Below are 21,347 nucleotides of genomic sequence, written 5' to 3' on the forward strand. Positions count from 1 at the left end.
AAACCCTCACAGTGATCAAAATTGCAATTTTTACAGAGTGGCTTACTCAGAAGCTTCAATTTTGATCAATTTCAGGCAGAGAAATGACTTTAAACACTCTTATTTCAGTTGAAAAATTAATAATTCACATCCAACAGTAATTTTCATTCAAAAGATTAAATGTTAAAATTTCATCAGAATTGACCATTTTGGGAACGTTAGACAGCTCCGCTGTCATCGTTTTCCGTCCGAAAATAGACTTTTGGACTTTACCAAAAATGATTCAAAATGTCAATTGGATCGTGCCTGATGTTGAATAACCACTTTTTAAACCCTCACAGTGAACAAAATTGCCATTTTTACAGAGTTTTGCTTACTCAGAAGCTTCAATTTTGACCAATTTCAGGCACAGAAATGACTTTGAACACAATTATTTTAGTTGAAAAGTAATAATTCACATCCAACAGTAATTTACAGCCAAAAGATTAAATGTTAAAATTTCATCAAAATTGACCATTTTGGGAACGTTCGACAGCTCCGCGGTCATCGTTTTACATCCGAAAATTGATTTTTTGGACTTTACCAAAAATGATTCAAAATGTCAATTGGATCGTGCCTCATGTTGAATAACCACTTTTTAAACTCTCACAGTGACCAAAATTGCCATTTTTACAGAGTTGTGCTTACTCGGAAGCTTCAATTTTGACCAATTTCAGGCAAGGAAATGACTTTAAACACACTTATTTTAGTTGAAAAAGTAATAATTCACATCCAACAGTAATTTGCAGTCAAAAGATTAAATGTTAAAATTTCATCAGAATTGACCATTTTGGGAACGTTCGACAGCTCCGCGGTCATCGTTTTTCGTCCGAAAATTGATTTTTTGGACTTTACCAAAAATGATTCAAAATGTCAATTGGATCGTGCCTCATGTTGAATAACCACTTTTTAAACCCTCACAGTGACCAAAATTGCCATTTTTACAGAGTTTTGCTTACTCAGAAGCTTCAATTTTGACCAATTTCAGGCACAGAAATGACTTTAAACACAATTATTTTAGTTGAAAAAGTAATAATTCACATCCAACAGTAATTTACAGCCAAAAGATTAAATGTTAAATTGACCATTTTGGGAACTTTCGACAGCTCCGCGGTCATCGTTTTTCGTCCAAAAATGGATTTGTTGGACTTTACCAAAATGATTCAAAATGTCAATTGGATCGTGCCTCATGTTGAATAACCACTTTTTAAACCCTCACAGTGACCAAAATTGCCATTTTTACAGAGTGGCTTACTCAGAAGCTTCAATTTTGATCAATTTCAGGCAGAGAAATGACTTTAAACACTCTTATTTTAGTTGAAAAAGTAATAATTCACATCCAACAGTAATTTGCAGTCAAAAGATTAAATGTTAAAATTTCATCAGAATTGACCATTTTGGGAACGTTCGACAGCTCCGCGGTCATCGTTTTTCGTCCGAAAAATGATTTTTTGGACTTTGCTAAAAATGATTCAAAATGTCAATTGGATCGTGCCTCATGTTGAATAACCACTTTTTAAACCCTCACAGTGACCAAATTTGCCATTTTTACAGAGTTTGGCTTACTCAGAAGCTTCAATTTTGATCAATTTCAGGCAGAGAAATGACTTTAAACACTTATTTTAGTTGAAAAAGTAATAATTCACATCCAACAGTAATTTGCAGTCAAAAGATTAAATGTTAAAATTTCATCAGAATTGACCATTTTGGGAACGTTCGAAAGCTCCGCGGTCATCATTTTTCGTCCGAAAATTGATTTTTTGGACTTTGCTAAAAATGATTCAAAATGTCAATTGGATCGTGCCTCATGTTGAATAACCACTTTTTAAACCCTCAAAGTGACCACAATTGCCATCTTTACAGAGTTTTGCTTACTCAGAAGCTTCAATTTTGATCAATTTCAGGCAGAGAAATTACTTTAAACACACTTATTTTAGTTGAAAAGGTAATAATTCACATCCAACAGTAATTTGCAGTCAAAAGATTAAATGTTAAAATTTCATCAGAATTGACCATTTTGGGAACGTTCGACAGCTCCGCGGTCATCGTTTTTTGTCCGAAAATTGATTTTTTGGACTTTACCAAAAATGATTCAAAATGTCAATTGGATCGTGCCTCATGTTGAATAACCACTTTTTAAACCCTCACAGTGACCAAAATTGCAATTTTTACAGAGTGGCTTACTCAGAAGCTTCAATTTTGATCAATTTCAGGCAGAGAAATGACTTTAAACACTCTTATTTTAGTTGAAAAAGTAATAATTCACATCCAACAGTAATTTGCATTCAAAAGATTAAATGTTAAAATTTCAATAGAATTGACCATTTTGGGAACGTTCGACAGCTTCGCTGTCATCGTTTTTCGTCCGAAAATAGATTTTTGGACTTTACCAAAATATGATTCAAAATTTCAATTGGATCGTGCCTCATGTTGAATAACCACTTTTTAAACCCTCACAGTGACCAAAATTGCCATTTTTACAGAGTTTTGCTTACACAGAAGCTTCAATTTTGACCAATTTCAGGCACAGAAATGACTTTGAACACAATTATTTTATTTGAAAAAGTAATAATTCACATCCAACAGTAATTTACAGCCAAAAGATTAAATGTTAAAATTTCATCAAAATTGACCATTTTGGGAACGTTCGACAGCTCCGCGGTCATCGTTTTACGTCCGAAAATTGATTTTTTGGACTTTACCAAAAATGATTCAAAATGTCAATTGGATCGTGCCTCATGTTGAATAACCACTTTTTAAACCCTCACAGTGACCAAAATTGCAATTTTTACAGAGTGGCTTACTCAGAAGCTTCAATTTTGATCAATTTCAGGCAGAGAAATGACTTTAAACACTTATTTTAGTTGAAAAAGTAATAATTCACATCCAACAGTAATTTGCATTCAAAAGATTAAATGTTAAAATTTCATCAGAATTGACCATTTTGGGAACGTTCGACAGCTCCGCTGTCATCGTTTTTCGTCCGAAAATAGATTTTTGGACTTTACCAAAAATGATTCAAAATGTCAATTGGATCGTGCCTCATGTTGAATAACCACTTTTTAAACCCTCACAGTGACCACAATTGAAATTTTTACAGAGTGGCTTACTCAGAAGCTTCAATTTTGTTCAATTTCAGGCAGAGAAATGACTTTAAACACTCTTATTTTAGTTGAAAAAGTAATGATTCACATCCAACAGTAATTTGCATTCAAAAGATTAAATGTTAAAACTTCATCAGAATTGACCATTTTGGGAACGTTCGACTGCTCCGCGGTCATCGTTTTACGTCCGAAAATTGATTTTTGGGACTTTACCAAAAATGATTCAAAATGTGAATTGGATCGTGCCTCATGTTGAATAACCACTTTTTAAACCCTCACAGTGACCAAAATTGCCATTTTTACAGAGTTTTGCTTACTCAGAAGCTTCAATTTTGACCAATTTCAGGCACAGAAATGACTTTAACCCCTTCAGTGCTAATGACAAGGGTAACTCGTCATGGAGTTTCCATTGATTTCAATGGAAAGTCAATGGACCTACTCGCACACCCCTTAGCATCCAAGTGGTTAAACACAATTATTTTAGGTAAAAAAGTAATAATTCACATCCAACAGTAATTTACAGCCAAAAGATGAAATGTTAAATTGACCATTTTGGGAACTTTCGACAGCTCCGCGGTCATCGTTTTTCGTCCGAAAATGGATTTGTTGGACTTTACCAAAATTATTCAAAATGTCAATTGGATCGTGCCTCATGTTGAATAACCACTTTTTAAACCCTCACAGTGGCCAAAATTGCCAGTTTTTTACAACGTTTTGCTTTCTCAGAAGCTTCAATTTTGACCAATTTTAGGCAGAGCAATGACTTTAAACACACTTATTTTAGTTGAAAAAGTAATAATTCCCATTCAACAGTAATTTGCTGTCAAAAGATTACATGTTAAAATTTTATCAGAATTGACCATTTTGGGAACGTTCGACAGCTCCGCGGTCATCGTTTTTCGTCCGAAAATTGATTTTTTGGACTTTACCAAAAATGATTCAAAATGTCAATTGGATCGTGCCTCATGTTGAATAACCACTTTTTAAACCCTCACAGTGACCAAAATTGCAATTTTTACAGAGTGGCTTACTCAGAAGCTTCAATTTTGATCAATTTCAGGCAGAGAAATGACTTTAAACACTCTTATTTTAGTTGAAAAAGTAATAATTCACATCCAACAGTAATTTGCATTCGAAAGATTAAATGTTAAAATTTCATCAGAATTGACCATTTTGGGAACGTTCGACAGCTCCGCTGTCATCGTTTTTCGTCCGAAAATAGATTTTTGGACTTTACCAAAAATGATTCAAAATGTCAATTGGATCGTGCCTCATGTTGAATAACCACTTTTTAAACCCTCACAGTGACCAAAATTGCAATTTTTACAGAGTGGCTTACTCGGAAGCTTCAATTTTGATCAATTTCAGGCAGAGAAATGACTTTAAACACTCTTATTTTAGTTGAAAAAGTAATAATTCACATCCAACAGTAATTTGCATTCAAAAGATTAAATGTTAAAATTTCATCAGAATTGACCATTTTGGGAACGTTCGACAGCTCCGCTGTCATCGTTTTTCGTCCAAAAATAGATTTTTGGACTTTACCAAAAATGATTCAAAATGTCAATTGGATCGTGCCTCATGTTGAATAACCACTTTTTAAACTCTCACAGTGACCAAAATTGCCATTTTTACAGAGTTGTGCTTACTCAGAAGCTTCAATTTTGACCAATTTCAGGCACAGAAATGACTTTGAACACAATTATTTTAGTTGAAAAAGTAATAATTCACATCCAACAGTAATTTGCAGTCAAAAGATTAAATGTTAAAATTTCATCAGAATTGACCATTTTGGGAACGTTGGACAGCTCCGCGGTCATCGTTTTTCGTCCGAAAATTGATTTTTCGGACTTTACCAAAAATGATTCAAAATGTCAATTGGATCGTGCCTCATGTTGAATAACCACTTTTTAATCCCTCACAGTGACCAAAATTGCCATTTTTACAGAGTTTTGCTTACTCAGAAGCTTCAATTTTGACCAATTTCAGGCACAGAAATGACTTTAAACACAATTATTTTAGTTGAAAAAGTAATGATTCACATCCAACAGTAATTTACAGCCAAAAGATTAAATGTTAAATTGACCATTTTGGGAACTTTCGACAGCTCCGCGGTCATCGTTTTTCGTCCAAAAATGGATTTGTTGGACTTTACCAAAATGATTCAAAATGTCAATTGGATCGTGCCTCATGTTGAATAACCACTTTTTAAACCCTCACAGTGGCCAAAATTGCCATTTTTTACAACGTTTTGCTTACTCAGAAGCTTCAATTTTGACCAATTTTAGGCAGAGCAATGACTTTAAACACACTTATTTTAGTTGAAAAAGTAATAATTCAGGCACTTTCACTTTTCAACTAGTCCTATTTTCATGCCCATGTTTTTTCACAGTCACGCACTTATCCGGAGATGACACACAGGCTTACTTGCTGGAGCCAGGGTCTTCCGTGTGAGAGTTTGTCCTTGTTTCTTCACTATTTCTGCTGATGCAACCAGGCACGCCAGACAGCTCCTGCAGACACCGGAGGCACGCATGATTGGTACAAGGGGTGCCGCTCGTAGCTGGACTGCGACAGAGCTTGCTAGGAGATTGTTTGAAGGCGGGAGTAAAGCGGGAGAAAGCGGACACAAGCGTGTTTTGGTGGATTGGACCCCCTGGATTGTAAGGGGCTGTGTGACTGCGAGGGCGGGACTGCGAGTCCCAGCAGGAGTAGCGCTCAGGTCAGCAGCGCACCTGCGACTCTTCCCGCCCTCCCCCTCCTCCCTCCTCCTGCTGTACAAAACACTGCTCGCGGCCCCCGCTCCGCGGGTGCCGCTCGTAGCTGGACTGCGACAGAGCTTGCTAGGAGATTGTTTGAAGGCGGGAGTAAAGCGGGAGAAAGCGGACACAAGCGTGTTTTGGTGGATTGGACCCCCTGGATTGTAAGGGGCTGTGTGACTGCGAGGGCGGGACTGCGAGTCCCAGCAGGAGTAGCGCTCAGGTCAGCAGCGCACCTGCGACTCTTCCCGCCCTCCCCCCTCCTCCCTCCTCCTGCTGTACAAAACACTGCTCGCGGCCCCCGCTCCGCGGGTGCCGCTCATAGCTGGACTGCGACAGAGCTTGCTAGGAGATTGTTTGAAGGCGGGAGTAAAGCGGGAGAAAGCGGACACAAGCGTGTTTTGGTGGATTGGACCCCCTGGATTGTAAGGGGCTGTGTGACTGCGAGGGCGGGACTGCGAGTCCCAGCAGGAGTAGCGCTCAGGTCAGCAGCGCACCTGCGACTCTTCCCGCCCTCCCCCTTCCTCCCTCCTCCTGCTGTACAAAACACTGCTCGCGGCCCCCGCTCCGCGGGTGCCGCTCGTAGCTGGACTGCGACAGAGCTTGCTAGGAGATTGTTTGAAGGCGGGAGTAAAGGGGGAGAAAGCGGACACAAGCGTGTTTTGGTGGATTGGACCCCCTGGATTGTAAGGGGCTGTGTGACTGCGAGGGCGGGACTGCGAGTCCCAGCAGGAGTAGCGCTCAGGTCAGCAGCGCACCTGCGACTCTTCCCGCCCTCCCCCCTTCCTCCCTATTTAGCCCCGCCCATCTACGCGCACGCGGGACGCGCGCGGGCCAAAGCGCGGGGCTAAGCCCGGGCAAAGGGCGGGCCGTTCTAGGCCGTTAGAGGCCGGGAGAGACCGGACCGGGCCCTCCCTCTGACGCCTGGTCTGTTCCAATACTTTGCCCTTGCCTTATTAAGTCTGATCTTCCTGCTTGTACCTTCTCAATGGCTTTCAGAGGATCCAGGAGTAAGTCTGCCCAACAGCTTTCTAATACACTTGAAAATTTCTTTCCTAAGGCCAGTGCTGCGGCCAAGAAAGGTCCCACAGTGCCAGACACTCTGCCTGAGGCGAACATTGAAAATGTGTCTCTGGGCCTCTTGGATTCTTCGTCAAATGATGCCAGTACTCCAATAACCCTTCCTAATACCCATTTATCACTCCTGGACAGCATTGATGAGACAATTGAGTCAGTGCTCCAACAACTTAGGACCCTGACAACCCTATCAAGGGACAGCCAGTCCTTGCGTCCTTCCGGGGTAGTGGAAACCACTCCTTACTTGAATTGTGTGGAAACGACCGAGTCACTGGAGGGGGGTCAAGCCATAGTGTCAACAGATTCTGTAGGCAGTGGAACGACTCACCCATCGAAAAGGAAAAGGTCAAGAGAGCTAACAGGGGCAAAAAGGGCTAAAGTGGATACAACTACTCCAATATCGGATGCTAGCACGGACATGTCGGCATCTCCTGATAGTATTGCCCTGGGCTTTGGGTCTGGTCTATTAGGTTCACCTTACGCTACAGCTGTACCAGGGTGCCCTGGGCCATTCATATTTGGGGGGCCCCCACCTAACCCTTCAGATGCTCTAATTAGTTCACTTACGGTCATCTTTAAGAACTTATTGGAACCGCTATCTGTCAAATTAGATTCCATAGACGCGAGACTCATAGCCATAGAAAATGCATACATGCGAAACACTTCCAGTGGGGGGTTGGGCATAAGTGCACAGCAGGTTCCCCGAGATCATGGGGGGAATGGACCTCTCAATGTTGAAACATGTACACAGGCCCAGACTGGGGCACAACACAGCACTACAGTCAATCATGCCCCCCTACTTCCTCCTTCACAAACCCGTAGGCCCCCTGTCCCTGCACCTAGAAGGTCCAAGCCACCGGTACCACCCGAACCAAGGAGTGTGGGGTGTGACACTAATGTACATATTGGTCATACTACTAGTCCTAATACCAGGCGCAGGGCGGTTAACCTGCCCCCGGAGGCAGTGCCCTACACAGCAATAATGGTGGGAGTTCCTGAGCTCACCGGTGACACCAGAGAGCCTCAGGACTCACTTCGTAATAAGGTAATTAGTTGGCTCAATATTAATAGACCCCTCCCCCCTAACATCAAAGGAGATGTCCTAATGGTTAGAAGGATTCCATGGATTGGAGTCACTCCCAAGAACAGGGCTGGGGACTGTATTATAATTAGCTTTAAAAGCCCACTAGTTGCTCCTTACATCTGCAACTGGCTGGTAAGGCCGGACAAGTCCAATATAGATCTAGTGTCCCTCTCAGACTTTTATCCAAATGTGTCTAACTTACCCAAGGGGAGGGAACAGAGTTGGACTAGAGTGGGCTTCGCAATCGATGGCTCACGGTACAGACCCAAGCACAACACAATCCCCGCTCTTGGTAACTTTGTCCATCAGAACAGATTTTCTTGCTTGGACCAAGTAGATTGACCACAATGGGGAGATATACCAAAACACTCTGTAAAATCTCCCCTTGTGGTCGCAGTCAGAGGAGGAGGTTCACCTCACCCTGTAGTTGAGACAAAGATCCAGGTTTCTCCCAATGAGGGGGGGACTTTTCTGGGAGGTAGCCAAGTGTAAGTTCAGGAACCGTTAGACTCATGCTCTGTTCTCACATTGCAATTGGAGGAGCTTGCTGTATTACCCATCTTGTCGCCCACCATAGCCGGGTTGGGCGCTCCGGCAAAGCATACATGCGACACCTTGCCCGCACTAAGTGAAGTTTTTCTGCAACCCCAAGGCTCAGGGTTGGCTATTCTTTCATGGAACGTGGCAGGCATTATGAATAAGGTGGGCACTCCGGAGTGGGAGACCCTGGTCAACAAAAGTGATATCCTCCTCCTTCAGGAGACGTGGGCAAGGGAACCGCAGTCTATGAGGGGGTATGATATTTCTGAAATCCCGGCAAAGTGGAATGGTAGGGGGAGACCTTCTGGTGGTCTAGCAATCTGGGTGGCGAGCCACATTGGGTGTCAGGTGGAAAGTATGGATACTCTCTCTCAGGACATCCAGTGTGTGCTCCTCAATTGGCCCGGTAAAAGGTCCTGGGCCATTGTAAATGTCTACTCACGACCAGTTGCTGTGGGCAATGAATCTTCTACTCTAGTCGAACTCTCATCCTTTCTAGGTCAACTATCAGCTGACCTGAAAATAGTGATGGGAGGGGACTTCAATTGCCACTTTGAACCACTGGAGGGTCTAATGGAGGGACCCTTCACAGCCGAGGATGATCATTGGGGAGTTCCCCCCTCCTCCTCACCTCACCCCAAAGCATGGTCCCCGTTGGCAATACAACTTACCTCCCTCACTCTGAACTTCGCACTGAGGGCGTGCAATGGGCGCACTCCCTCCGACACTCTGTCGGTGTGTACATTTAATAGAAAGGGGCATGAGTCCAGGTTGGATTATATTTTTATCGATATATCCCTGTGGCCTAAAGTGCAAGATTTCAAAGTGGAACAGAGAACAGACAGCGACCACAATTCCCTTCTGCTGGAAATTCAGCACCCAGCCCCTGCTGTAGGGCTGCCAACTATTTACGCCGGAGGTGATCAGGGGGACATACTCCTCGCTACAAGTAGGCGTCGGGTGAAATGGGGGAAGTTGGCCAATAATGAAAACGCCATGAACAAGCTATATGGTATAGCACTTCCTATGTTTCAGGAGGTGGATGCTCTCATCAGTCAACCCAGACCCTTTGACTACAATAAGAGACTTTCTGGCATCCATCAGGCTTTGGTCAGGGACCTTGCAGATGTTTTTAACCCGGAGGTGCCCTCAAGAAAGAAAGTCACCCGTACTGCGACTTGGTACACCCCTACTTGTAGGAAAATCAAATCCGACCTACTTTTTGCCATCAAAGAGGGTAGTGATAAGGAGAGGGTTGCAACCCTGAGGAGGGAGTATAAGTCAGCATTAGCCAGCGCTAGGGCAGAGTGGGACTGGAACCACTGGCAAGATCTGATTGAAGCCATGAAATGCAAAGACTCCAGGAAGTTCTGGGCTCTGGTTAACAACGGAACAGGGGCGCTTACATCTGCTGTAGAATCTAATATTGCCCCCTCTATTTGGGAGGCTCACTTCGGAGCATTATATCATGAAACCACTCTATGGCCCGATGGGATGGCGGCGGAATTCCCCTGTCCTCCAGATACGGCCCTGGAATTTTCTTTAGGTGAGGTGAAGACAGTACTGGAGCGCCTGGCCTTAGGGAAGGCACCGGGGTTGGACAAGCTACCCGGTGATCTGTTTAGGCATCATCGCGATATTTGGGCCCCGTACCTTCTTATTCTTTTTAATGCTATATTAGGAGGTATGGTGGTTCCTCCCTCTTGGTTAGGGGCCGAAATAGTGCCAATCCACAAGAAAGGCTCCCCTCTGAACCCAATAAATTATAGGCCAATTAGCCTTATAGATGTCCCCCAAAAGCTTTTTGCGCGCCTCATTTTGAACCATCTATTAGACTGGGTAGAGGACAATGACATCTTGAGTCCCTTGCAGGCTGGCTTCAGGAAGAACACGTCGACCATGGACCAGATCTTCAGCCTCGTCCTCCTTTATTGGAAGACGGTGAAGATCGAGGGGGGAAGATTGTACATGGTCTTCGTGGACCTGAGGTCAGCCTTTGACCTAGTCCCGCGCAGAAAGCTGTGGGAGGTGCTGGAAAAGCTAGGAGTTCCCCCCCAGCTACTTAACATCTTAGTTAGGCTGCATGAGAACAACTATGCGCAGGTCAGGTGTGGGAAAGATGGCAAATTATCATCCAGGTTCCCCGTTCGTCGAGGGGTGAGGCAGGGTTGTGTCTTGGCACCAACCCTGTTTTGTTTATACATCAATCATGTCATCTCCCACCTGGAAAATGTCAAGAACAACGACGCCCCATGCTTGGCAGGAAGGAGGGTACCGGCAATCATGTTTGCCGATGATACCCTCCTTCTTTCCAAATCTCCCATGGGGATTCAGAGGATCCTGGATGGTTTTGGACTTTTTTGTGGTCAGCACGGGTTGGAGGTAAACACAGAGAAGACAAAGTTTATGATTTTTAATCCACCCACTAAAACAAGGCCTAATCCCACCCTGGGGACTGTTAGCCTCGAGAGGGTGTCTACCTTCATATATCTGGGGGTAACATTACAGGAAAACTTATCTTGGGACCACCAGATAGTACGATCCAGGGTTAAACTGTCCCAACTGTCGGGTGCAATCTTGAAGGTGGCCAATTCTTCGTCCTTTAAGCCTGTAAGCCCGGCCCTCGAAACTTACAGGTCCCAGGCTAAGGCAGCGGCCATCTATGGCAGTGAACTTTGGGGGCATAAAGCGGGGAAGGACTTGTCAATAGTTGAAAACAGTTTTCTAAGGCGCTTATTGGCTCTCCCACGTGCAACGCCACTTTTGCCCCTGAGAATGGACCTGGGGCTCCCCCCTATTGCAGAGGAGCTTGTGTCCAAGCCAGTGAAGTTCTGGCACAGGCTCTGGTCTACGAACGAACTGCACCATTATAGGGAGGATCTTACCCATGTCTTGAGCCTCAATTGCGGTGGAAAAATTCCTTGGCTTGTCTCTGTGAAAAACGAACTGACTGCAATGAATCTCCGTGACCTCTGGGAGGACCCAGCGCGAGGTTGTCAAGCAATCTCGCGCAAAGCCCTGTCAAAATTTTTTAAGGATAGGTCCCTTGCACTTTTGGTAAACGCTCAAAACAGTGGCACCCTTACCATGCGATTTTTAGAATCCAAAAATTCATACACTTTTGAACCTTTTATGGATTTTATCTTTCCCATCCTGGCGAGGAAACTGTTTGTCCAATGGAGGCTTGGCACACTACTCACTAACACTTTCACATGCAAGTGGTCCAATACGGTCGATAAAACCTGTCCTTGCTGTTACATTCACTTGGAAGACGATCTTCACATTCTGTTTGTGTGCCCCGCTTACCAAAGGCCTAGGAAACGCTGGATAGCGCCACTATGCAAGAATTTAGGGTTCAGAGAGTATGCACAGTACTTTGGGTCACATTGTGTTTGCCGTTTCTAAATTTCTTTTGACTATATGGCTGATCAGGAAAAAAATAACTGCTGAACCCTCTTGAACTTTTAGGGGTATATTATCAAGGGGTTTATCTCCGCTTTTTTGGCTTTAAAAGCCAAGAAAGCGGAGATAAAATTATCTCCCTATTACCAAGCTGTCGCTAACACCAGTTAGTGACAGCTAATAGGAGATAGCGACCATCTTGGGCCCCGCTTTGCATGTCAGTGATATTTATCACTAATGACATGCAAAGTGGGCGTGCCAAGATGTTAGCGACTGGAAACAGTCGCTAACATCGCTATCTCCTATTACCAACTTTTGGAGATATTCGCGCTAAGCGCGAATATCTCCAAAAGCTAACACCTGCCCTGAGCAGTTCTTCACCATGTTATCCAATGGGAGGTGGATAACATGGCTAAGAGCATTTGCTCGATAATGCATGAATATCGCTGACTTTTCAGCGATATTCATGCATTGCGGCCGTTTTTTATCGCATTTGCGATAAACCTTGCTAATAGCAAGGTTTATCTGCGATAAAAATCGCCGATGTGCGGCGATAATTTTTGTCTCTAAACAAGTTAGAGACAAAAATTATCGCTAGTTGTTGGTAATATGCCCCTAAGTGTCTTAATTATTTCCACGCTGGGCTAGTGCATTTTTATAATATGTATTTCTTTTAAAAAATGTGTATTTTATTGTATGTGTTGTTTTCTACTGCATCTTTTATGGTCTATATGACCGAAATAAAGAATTTTTGGAATAATTCCCATTCAACAGTAATTTGCTGTCAAAAGATTACATGTTAAAATTTTATCAGAATTGACCATCGTCCGAAAATTGATTTTTTGGACTTTACCAAAAATGATTCAAAATGTCAATTGGATCGTGCCTCATGTTGAATAACCACTTTTTAAACCCTCACAGTGACCAAAATTGCAATTTTTACAGAGTGGCTTACTCAGAAGCTTCAATTTTGATCAATTTCAGGCAGAAAAATGACTTTAAACACTCTTATTTTAGTTGAAAAAGTAATAATTCACATCCAACAGTAATTTGCATTCAAAAGATTAAATGTTAAAATTTCATCAGAATTGACCATTTTGGGAACGTTCGACAGCTCCGCTGTCATCGTTTTTCGTCCGAAAATAGATTTTTGGACTTTACCAAAAATTATTCAAAATGTCAATTGGATCGTGCCTCATGTTGAATAACCACTTTTTAAACCCTCACAGTGACCACAATTGCAATTTTTACAGAGTGGCTTACTCAGAAGCTTCAATTTTGATCAATTTCAGGCAGAGAAATGACTTTAAACACTCTTATTTTAGTTGAAAAAGTAATAATTCACATCCAACAGTAATTTGCATTCAAAAGATTACATGTTAAAATTTTATCAGAATTGACCATTTTGGGAACGTTAGACAGCTCCGCTGTCATCGTTTTTCGTCCGAAAATAGACTTTAGGACTTTACCAAAAATGATTCAAAATGTCAATTGGATCGTGCCTCATGTTGAATAACCACTTTTTAAACCCTCACAGTGACCAAAATTGCAATTTTTACAGAGTGGCTTACTCAGAAGCTTCAATTTTGACCAATTTCAGGCACAGAAATGACTTTGGACACAATTATTTTAGTTGAAAAAGTAATAATTCACATCCAACAGTAATTTACAGCCAAAAGATTAAATGTTAAAATTTCATCAAAATTGACCATTTTGGGAACTTTCGACAGCTCCGCGGTCATCGTTTTACATCCGAAAATAGATTTTTTGGACTTTACCAAAAATGATTCAAAATGTCAATTGGATCGTGCCTCATGTTGAATAACCACTTTTTAAACTCTCACAGTGACCAAAATTGCCATTTTTACAGAGTTGTGCTTACTCAGAAGCTTCAATTTTGACCAATTTCAGGCACAGAAATTACTTTAAACACACTTATTTTAGTTGAAAAAGTAATAATTCACATCCAACAGTAATTTGCAGTCAAAAGATTAAATGTTAAAATTTCATCAGAATTGACCATTTTGGGAACGTTCGACAGCTCCGCGGTCATCGTTTTTCGTCCGAAAATTGATTTTTTGGACTTTACCAAAAATGATTCAAAATGTCAATTGGATCGTGCCTCATGTTGAATAACCACTTTTTAACCCCTCACAGTGAACAAAATTGCCATTTTTACAGAGTTTTGCTTACTCAGAAGCTTCAATTTTGACCAATTTCAGGCACAGAAATGACTTTGAACACAATTATTTTAGTTGAAAAAGTAATAATTCACATCCAACAGTAATTTACAGCCAAAAGATTAAATGTTAAAATTTCATCAAAATTGACCATTTTGGGAACGTTCGACAGCTCCGCGGTCATCGTTTTTCGTCCGAAAATTGATTTTTTGGACTTTACCAAAAATGATTCAAAATGTCAATTGGATCGTGCCTCATGTTGAATAACCACTTTTTAAACCCTCACAGTGACCAAAATTGCAATTTTTACAGAGTGGCTTACTCAGAAGCTTCAATTTTGATCAATTTCAGGCAGAGAAATGACTTTAAACACTCTTATTTTAGTTGAAAAAAGTAATAATTCACATCCAACAGTAATTTGCATTCAAAAGATTAAATGTTAAAATTTCATCAGAATTGACCATTTTGGGAACGTTCGACAGCTCCGCGGTCATCGTTTTTCGTCCGAAAATGGATTTTTTGGACTTTACCAAAAATGATTCAAAATGTCAATTGGATCGTGCCTCATGTTGAATAACCACTTTTTAAACCCTCACAGTGAACAAAATTGCCATTTTTACAGAGTTTTGCTTACTCAGAAGCTTCAATTTTGACCAATTTCAGGCACAGAAATGACTTTGAACACAATTATTTTAGTTGAAAAGGTAATAATTCACATCCAACAGTAATTTACAGCCAAAAGATTAAATGTTAAAATTTCATCAAAATTGACCATTTTGGGAACTTTCGACAGCTCCGCGGTCATCGTTTTACATCCGAAAATTGATTTTTTGGACTTTACCAAAAATGATTCAAAATGTCAATTGGATCGTGCCTCATGTTGAATAACCACTTTTTAAACTCTCACAGTGACCAAAATTGCCATTTTTACAGAGTTGTGCTTACTCAGAAGCTTCAATTTTGACCAATTTCAGGCACAGAAATGACTTTAAACACACTTATTTTAGTTGAAAAAGTAATAATTCACATCCAACAGTAATTTGCAGTCAAAAGATTAAATGTTAAAATTTCATCAGAATTGACCATTTTGGGAACGTTCAACAGCTCCGCGGTCATCGTTTTTCGTCCGAAAATTGATTTTTTGGACTTTACCAAAAATGATTCAAAATGTCAATTGGATCGTGCCTCATGTTGAATAACCACTTTTTAAACCCTCACAGTGAACAAAATTGCCATTTTTACAGAGTTTTGCTTACTCAGAAGCTTCAATTTTGACCAATTTCAGGCACAGAAATGACTTTGAACACAATTATTTTAGTTGAAAAAGTAATAATTCACATCCAACAGTAATTTACAGCCAAAAGATTAAATGTTAAAATTTCATAAAAATTGACCATTTTGGGAACTTTCGACAGCTCCGCGGTCATCGTTTTACATCCGAAAATTGATTTTTTGGACTTTACCAAAAATGATTCAAAATGTCAATTGGATCGTGCCTCATGTTGAATAACCACTTTTTAAACCCTCACAGTGAACAAAATTGCCATTTTTACAGAGTTTTGCTTACTCAGAAGCTTCAATTTTGACCAATTTCAGGCACAGAAATGACTTCGAACACAATTATTTTAGTTGAAAAGGTAATAATTCACATCCAACAGTAATTTACAGCCAAAAGATTAAATGTTAAAAGTTCATCAAAATTGACCATTTTGGGAACGTTCGACAGCTCCGCGGTCATCGTTTTTCGTCCGAAAATTGATTTTTTAGACTTTACCAAAAATGATTCAAAATGTCAATTGGATCGTGCCTCATGTTGAATAACCACTTTTTAAACCCTCACAGTGACCAAAATTGCAATTTTTACAGAGTGGCTTACTCAGAAGCTTCAATTTTGATCAATTTCAGGCAGAGAAATGACTTTAAACACTCTTATTTTAGTTGAAAAAAGTAATAATTCACATCCAACAGTAATTTGCATTCAAAAGATTAAATGTTAAAATTTCATCAGAATTGACCATTTTGGGAACGTTCGACAGCTCCGCGGTCATCGTTTTTCGTCCGAAAATTGATTTTTTGGACTTTACCAAAAATGATTCAAAATGTCAATTGGATCGTGCCTCATGTTGAATAACCACTTTTTAAACCCTCACAGTGAACAAAATTGCCATTTTTACAGAGTTTTGCTTACTCAGAAGCTTCAATTTTGACCAATTTCAGGCACAGAAATGACTTTGAACACAATTATTTTAGTTGAAAAAGTAATAATTCACATCCAACAATAATTTACAGCCAAAAGATTAAATGTTAAAATTTCATCAAAATTGACCATTTTGGGAACTTTCGACAGCTCCGCGGTCATCGTTTTACATCCGAAAATTGATTTTTTGGACTTTACCAAAAATGATTCAAAATGTCAATTGGATCGTGCCTCATGTTGAATAACCACTTTTTAAACTCTCACAGTGACCAAAATTGCCATTTTTACAGAGTTGTGCTTACTCAGAAGCTTCAATTTTGACCAATTTCAGGCACAGAAATGACTTTAAACACACTTATTTTAGTTGAAAAAGTAATAATTCACATCCAACAGTAATTTGCAGTCAAAAGATTAAATGTTAAAATTTCATCAGAATTGACCATTTTGGGAACGTTCGACAGCTCCGCGGTCATCGTTTTTCATCCGAAAATTGATTTTTTGGACTTTACCAAAAATGATTCAAAATGTCAATTGGATCGTGCCTCATGTTGAATAACCACTTTTTAAACCCTCACAGTGAACAAAATTGCCATTTTTACAGAGTTTTGCTTACTCAGAAGCTTCAATTTTGACCAATTTCAGGCACAGAAATGACTTTGAACACAATTATTTTAGTTGAAAAGGTAATAATTCACATCCAACAGTAATTTACAGCCAAAAGATTAAATGTTAAAATTTCATCAAAATTGACCATTTTGGGAACTTTCGACAGCTCCGCGGTCATCGTTTTACATCCGAAAATTGATTTTTTGGACTTTACCAAAAATGATTCAAAATGTCAATTGGATCGTGCCTCATGTTGAATAACCACTTTTTAAACTCTCACAGTGACCAAAATTGCCATTTTTACAGAGTTGTGCTTACTCAGAAGCTTTAATTTTGACCAATTTCAGGCACAGAAATGACTTTAAACACACTTATTTTAGTTGAAAAAGTAATAATTCACATCCAACAGTAATTTGCAGTCAAAAGATTAAATGTTAAAATTTCATCAGAATTGACCATTTTGGGAACGTTCGACAGCTCCGCGGTCATCGTTTTTCGTCCGAAAATTGATTTTTTGGACTTTACCAAAAATGATTCAAAATGTCAATTGGATCGTGCCTCATGTTGAATAACCACTTTTTAAACCCTCACAGTGAACAAAATTGCCATTTTTACAGAGTTTTGCTTACTCAGAAGCTTCAATTTTGACCAATTTCAGGCACAGAAATGACTTTGAACACAATTATTTTAGTTGAAAAAGTAATAATTCACATCCAACAGTAATTTACAGCCAAAAGATTAAATGTTAAAATTTCATCAAAATTGACCATTTTGGGAACTTTCGACAGCTCCGCGGTCATCGTTTTACATCCGAAAATTGATTTTTTGGACTTTACCAAAAATGATTCAAAATGTCAATTGGATCGTGCCTCATGTTGAATAACCACTTTTTAAACTCTCACAGTGACCAAAATAGCCATTTTTACAGAGTTGTGCTTACTCAGAAGCTTCAATTTTGACCAATTTCAGGCACAGAAATGACTTTAAACACACTTATTTTAGTTGAAAAAGTAATAATTCACATCCAACAGTAATTTGCAGTCAAAAGATTAAATGTTAAAATTTCATCAGAATTGACCATTTTGGGAACGTTCGACAGCTCCGCGGTCATCGTTTTTCGTCCGAAAATTGATTTTTTGGACTTTACCAAAAATGATTCAAAATGTCAATTGGATCGTGCCTCATGTTGAATACCCACTTTTTAAACCCTCACAGTGAACAAAATTGCCATTTTTACAGAGTTTTGCTTACTCAGAAGCTTCAATTTTGACCAATTTCAGGCACAGAAATGACTTCGAACACAATTATTTTAGTTGAAAAGGTAATAATTCACATCCAACAGTAATTTACAGCCAAAAGATTAAATGTTAAAATTTCATCACAATTGACCATTTTGGAAACGTTCAACAGCTCCGCGGTCATCGTTTTACATCCGAAAATTGATTTTTTGGACTTTACCAAAAAAGATTCAAAATGTCAATTGGATCGTGTCTCATGTTGAATAACCACTTTTTAAACTCTCACAGTGACCAAAATTGCCATTTTTACAGAGTTGTGCTCACTCAGAAGCTTCAATTTTGACCAATTTCAGGCACAGAAATGACTTTAAACACACTTATTTTAGTTGAAAAAGTAATAATTCACATCCAACAGTAATTTGCAGTCAAAAGATTAAATGTTAAAATTTCATCAGAATTGACCATTTTGGGAACGTTCGACAGCTCCGCGGTCATCGTTTTTCGTCCGAAAATTGATTTTTTGGACTTTACCAAAAATGATTCAAAATGTCAATTGGATCGTGCCTCATGTTGAATAACCACTTTTTAAACCCTCACAGTGAACAAAATTGCCATTTTTACAGAGTTTTGCTTACTCAGAAGCTTCAATTTTGACCAATTTCAGGCACAGAAATGACTTTGAACACAATTATTTTAGTTGAAAAAGTAATAATTCACATCCAACAGTAATTTACAGCCAAAAGATTAAATGTTAAAATTTCATCAAAATTGACCATTTTGGGAACGTTCGACAGCTCCGCGGTCATCGTTTTTCGTCCGAAAATTGATTTTTTGGACTTTACCAAAAATGATTCAAAATGTCAATTGGATCGTGCCTCATGTTGAATAACCACTTTTTAAACCTTCACAGTGAACAAAATTGCCATTTTTACAGAGTTTTGCTTACTCAGAAGCTTCAATTTTGACCAATTTCAGGCACAGAAATGACTTTGAACACAATTATTTTAGTTGAAAAAGTAATAATTCACATCCAACAGTAATTTACAGCCAAAAGATTAAATGTTAAAATTTCATCAAAATTGACCATTTTGGGAACTTTCGACAGCTCCGCGGTCATCGTTTTACATCCGAAAATTGATTTTTTGGACTTTACCAAAAATGATTCAAAATGTCAATTGGATCGTGCCTCATGTTGAATAACCACTTTTTAAACTCTCACAGTGACCAAAATTGCCATTTTTACAGAGTTGTGCTTACTCAGAAGCTTCAATTTTGACCAATTTCAGGCACAGAAATGACTTTAAACACACTTATTTTAGTTGAAAAAGTAATAATTCACATCCAACAGTAATTTGCAGTCAAAAGATTAAATGTTAAAATTTCATCAGAATTGACCATTTTGGGAACGTTCGACAGCTCCGCGGTCATCGTTTTTCGTCCGAAAATTGATTTTTTGGATTTTACCAAAAATGATTCAAAATGTCAATTGGATCGTGCCTCATGTTGAATAACCACTTTTTAAACCCTCACAGTGAACAAAATTGCCATTTTTACAGAGTTTTGCTTACTCAGAAGCTTCAATTTTGACGAATTTCAGGCACAGAAATGACTTTGAACACAATTATTTTAGTTGAAAAAGTAATAATTCACATCCAACAGTAATTTACAGCCAAAAGATTAAATGTTAAAAGTTCATCAAAATTGACCATTTTGGGAACGTTCGACAGCTCCGCGGTCATCGTTTTTCGTCCGAAAATTGATTTTTTGGACTTTACCAAAAATGATTCAAAATGTCAATTGGATCGTGCCTCATGTTGAATAACCACTTTTTAAACCCTCACAGTGACCAAAATTGCAATTTTTACAGAGTGGCTTACTCAGAAGCTTCAATTTTGATCAATTTCAGGCAGAGAAATGACTTTAAACACTCTTATTTTAGTTGAAAAAAGTAATAATTCACATCCAACAGTAATTTGCATTCAAAAGATTAAATGTTAAAATTTCATCAGAATTGACCATTTTGGGAACGTTCGACAGCTCCGCGGTCATCGTTTTTCGTCCGAAAATTGATTTTTTGGACTTTACCAAAAATGATTCAAAATGTCAATTGGATCGTGCCTCATGTTGAATAACCACTTTTTAAACCCTCACAGTGAACAAAATTGCCATTTTTACAGAGTTTTGCTTACTCAGAAGCTTCAATTTTGACCAATTTCAGGCACAGAAATGACTTTAAACACAATTATTTTAGTTGAAAAGGTAATAATTCACATCCAACAGTAATTTACAGCCAAAAGATTAAATGTTAAAATTTCATCAAAATTGACCATTTTGGGAACTTTCGACAGCTCCGCGGTCATCGTTTCACATCCGAAAATTGATTTTTTGGACTTTACCAAAAATGATTCAAAATGTCAATTGGATTGTGCCTCATGTTGAATAACCACTTTTTAAACTCTCACAGTGACCAAAATTGCCATTTTTACAGAGTTGTGCTTACTCAGAAGCTTCAATTTTGACCAATTTCAGGCACAGAAATGACTTTAAACACACTTATTTTAGTTGAAAAAGTAATAATTCACATCCAACAGTAATTTGCAGTCAAAAGATTAAATGTTAAAATTTCATCAGAATTGACCATTTTGGGAACGTTCGACAGCTCCGCGGTCATCGTTTTTCGTCCGAAAATTGATTTTTTGGACTTTACCAAAAATGATTCAAAATGTCAATTGGATCGTGCCTCATGTTGAATAACCACTTTTTAAACCCTCACAGTGAACAAAATTGCCATTTTTACAGAGTTTTGCTTACTCAGAAGCTTCAATTTTGACCAATTTCAGGCACAGAAATGACTTTGAACACAATTATTTTAGTTGAAAAAGTAATAATTCACATCCAACAGTAATTTACAGCCAAAAGATTAAATGTTAAAATTTCATCAAAATTGACCATTTTGGGAACTTTCGACAGCTCCGCGGTCATCGTTTTACATCCGAAAATTGATTTTTTGGACTTTACCAAAAATGATTCAAAATGTCAATTGGATCGTGCCTCATGTTGAATAACCACTTTTTAAACTCTCACAGTGACCAAAATTGCCATTTTTACAGAGTTGTGCTTACTCAGAAGCTTCAATTTTGAC

Source organism: Lissotriton helveticus, chromosome 7 (genome assembly GCF_964261635.1).
Source record: "Lissotriton helveticus chromosome 7, aLisHel1.1, whole genome shotgun sequence".
Taxonomy (NCBI): Eukaryota; Metazoa; Chordata; class Amphibia; order Caudata; family Salamandridae; genus Lissotriton; species Lissotriton helveticus.